Genomic DNA, 3,867 nt, shown 5'->3' on the forward strand with positions numbered 1-3,867 from the left:
TCTGTTAACTCTTCTTGAAATGTTAATCGCGCTGTGGTGATATTCCATGGATTTATTTTTCAGCCAAACAATTTTACGTTCCAAAAATTTGCACCTTCTCTATCTATCTAAGTTCTCTGGTAAAATCCCCAATTGTATGACAACAGCAATTAAATTTATTGTCTACGAACGGTCACCATGCAAAACTAGCAGCAGCTAGTTAGGGTTAGTGTTAAGGCTCCGTTATGCATACTTGGCATGGATTGAGAGCTGTCACATAAGAAATCTGTTAAATGAGCCTCGCGTGTAATCGGTTATCGAACGCACAGCACTACATACGTAGAAGTCTGTTGGTTTTTGATTTCTACGTAAAAATGGTATAGCAGTGCATGCAATGCCAAGTATGCATAACAGAGCCTTTAATTGTCCGTAAAGAAACATAGCTATTCTCCAATATGAATGGAGAACGGCAGTAGGTTTATTCCTGATGTGGAACGTAATCACATACATACATACATACAATGCATAAATGTCATTGTCTAAAATTTACTACCACGCGGCCATTACGTAAGTTTGCTGAAACGGTTGGGTGAGTATGCATGCGAAATTGCACGCTTTTGTTCTTATTAACCTTTTTCGATTTTCAGAGATTTTTATTGCGGTGGACGTGTGTTTACTCTCGTTGGTGTACGAATTAGAAAGTTTAACTTCTGTGCATTTTCGTGGAAAACTGCATTCGTTTAATTAGATACGCACGGAAATAAACGATGGGAATAAAATTCCTCGAAGTTATCAAGCCATCGAAATGCGCAAATGCCTGGTGGTCCCAATCCCAATCAAATGGGTCCGGGTGGCCCTGTGGCTGCATCCAACTTGCTACAAACTCTTATCCAACAAAGACCGGGACAGCAGATGCAGCAATTGCAGAGCATACGTGGACAAATGCCAATGGCTGCTGGTCCAAACCAACAAATGATGCAACAAATGGGTGGAGGAATGCAAATGAATGTTATTGGGGGCGGTGGTAGTATAGGTAACACAGGTGCAGGACAACAGCCGCATATGGTTGGTAATGCGCAGCAAATGGGTGGGATGTCGGGTCACATGAATCAAATCAGCAGTTCTGGTGGCCCTGGTGGGTCTTCCCAACAAATGCAGTTAGGTCCAGGGCAGATCCCGGGAGGGCCAATGGACGTGAATGCTATGAATGTCCAGCAGATTCAACAAATGGGTCAACAGCCAATGGCGCAAATCAGCATGAACCATCAGCAATTAAATCAAATGATGAACGCACGTTTGAACGCTGCTGGTCCTATGGGTACAAATGCTGGTGCAGGAGCGCAAATATCAGTACCGAAAAGTAACTCCAAACTAGGACGATATGTTCGATAAAGCGTGTGATTGGCAAGTGGACTTTGGAGCGTAGTATTTACCACTTCCATCAATGGGTTAGATGATTTTCCGAATTGTTGCCCAGAGAAATTAACGATATCTAGTTTTTCTAGCGCCTTCTCGCATTTCAACAGAGTTTCTAAAGGTACACGCTGGTTTGGATTACTCAAGATCTCCAGTAATTTGCTCATTTTTGTATGTTTTTCAGTATTCGCTCCATCAGTACCAATTTTGGCCACCATCCGCTTTAGTGGATCAATATACTTTGTCAGCTGTTTGTATTTTTCGCGATACAAATGATCTTCTTGCGGATTAAAAGGACTACTGCTTGCCACCTGACCAGGCGTGTTAAGCTGCGTACTTGGTGGTTGACGCATCTGCCTTTGTGTACTCTGCATTTGACATTTGTGGGCTGGATGTGGGTACTAATGCAGGGCTTGGAATCATCTGCGCATTAGACATTTGAGTCTGCTGTTGCTGTTGATTTTGTGCAGCCTGCTGCTGTTGTAATTGCTGTTGTGCAGCCGACATACCAGTGGCAGATGGCACAGTACTTGGTTAAGGACTTTGCCGTAAGAACTGCTGCTGCTGACCCGGAACACCACGATTAACCTGAAACATCTGGCCACCCTGACCTATTGGCATATTTACCTTCTGTTGCATATTCTGGGAAATACCTATCATTTGGCTGATACCACTTTGCTTGCCAGCATTTTGGGGCATTGCACCACCCTGTTGACCTTGTGGTCCACCAACAACATTGCCTGGATGCATTGGGCCGAAAATATGGCGTACGTGTGAGAAATCGTCTCAATACGAATGCGAAATTCCTCATCTACTTCAAGGCGAAGTAGCACGATTAGATCAAAAGTTTAAACTTACGCTTGACAGCACAGCTCAAAATAATCCAAAATCTATAAAAGTGATTTGTTGTCTCGATGACAAACGTTTACCATGCGTACCACCAATTACTGTAACTATTCCAGAGGAATACCCGTCAGTTTCGCCATCTTGTGCATTGGCTCAGCAAGCATATGGTACCACTCCGTTTTTAAAAGCTGTGCAGGCTGCATTTAAAGCACGAATTGCAAAATTGCCAAGATTGTATTCGTTGTCACATTTGTTGGATACTTGGGCTTGATGTTGGTGGTGGCTGCATTGGCGCGTTATCTGTTATGGCTGACTTTTTGGGTGCCATTGATTCAGGTACAGGTATTCTGCTGGCTGTAACCATCATCTATCAGTACTTCGAAATCTTCGTTAAGGAGCAATCGGAGATGGGTGGCATGGGCACTCTACTGTTTTAAGTTGGGGGTGCGCTGTACATTATTCTAATTAATGTTGTTTATAAGATGTGACTCACTCAAAATTGAACAATATCTATCCTCGAAAATATAAACCAATTGCCATATCGCTTTCAGCGTCATATGCAAAAGTATAGCTCGGTGCGTCTAACCCGTCATTACAATTATCGCTTCCAACTCAATGGCCAAATCGCTCAAGATCGTAACTATTGTACACCCATATCGCACAATGGTAAGTCATCGGATTATGAACCAGGAATAACCGCAGGTGATGCCGATAAAGAAGACAACCAAAATTATGCAGCTGCCACTGCACTAATGATTATAACAACAATAATTCTCATATTGGTGGAGGTGGAAACTGCAAGTTTACTAATACACAAAGGACTAATACCTACGAGCGGAACTGGCGCACATAACGGAACTAATGCCGGAAAAATGGGTGAGTTAGACATATCCCCGCAAACATATTCTGAGCGTTCAAAATATATGAGTCCGAAAGGAGTCCTAGGTAGGCAAGAAATATGAATTTCAAAAACAAGAAATTGTTTACTCTTATATGAATCTTTTAGGAGTCATACATGATCCAAGTTATGAGCCAGCACTTTGTGCCAATATAAAAACAATAAAGACTCGAATTTATATCTAAACTTGTTTATACAGACATGAAAAATAATTAGGAAGCAAAAATTTACAAAATTTAGCTGCAGCAGCTGCTATTACATGAATGTTGCTATATACATATATATGTATGCACAGAGGTATGTATATATGCAACAGTATTTGAAATGAATGCCCTTGTAAACATGACTCTAAAGTAAGTAAGCCAATAAGACTCACAGAACAGCATAAAATAAGACTCCGAAAGTAGGCATTTAAGAGGCCAATAAGAGTCATTTAAGAGCCTCAAAAAAAGTCCAAAATGAGCCGTATATGAGGCCGATAAGAGTCCAATATGACTCATATTGAGGCTCATCTGATGTATGAATTTAAGCTCATATAAGTCGACCTTCGCAGGAAGGGAAACACCCTCATTTCGGACTCTTAAATGAGCATTATGAGCGTAAAGGCTCCGAAATGGGACTCCTTCAAGACTCATTTATGACTCCAAACGTTTGCTGGGATGCCACTGAATACACATATTTTAAAATATATGCATATGTATGTATAGATATTTTTTTTTTTTTTTTTT

General features: G+C 41.2%; 1 pseudogene; it reads right to left on the reverse strand.

Moving 5' to 3' along the window:
• The window catches only part of LOC118750291, a 3,145-nt pseudogene extending 1,065 nt beyond the window's left edge, over window positions 1–2,080 (reverse strand).
• Window positions 2,081–3,867: the final 1,787 nt, after the last annotated feature.

Source organism: Rhagoletis pomonella, unplaced genomic scaffold (genome assembly GCF_013731165.1).
Source record: "Rhagoletis pomonella isolate Grant_MI unplaced genomic scaffold, Rhpom_1.0 Rhpom_scaffold_00196, whole genome shotgun sequence".
Taxonomy (NCBI): Eukaryota; Metazoa; Arthropoda; class Insecta; order Diptera; family Tephritidae; genus Rhagoletis; species Rhagoletis pomonella.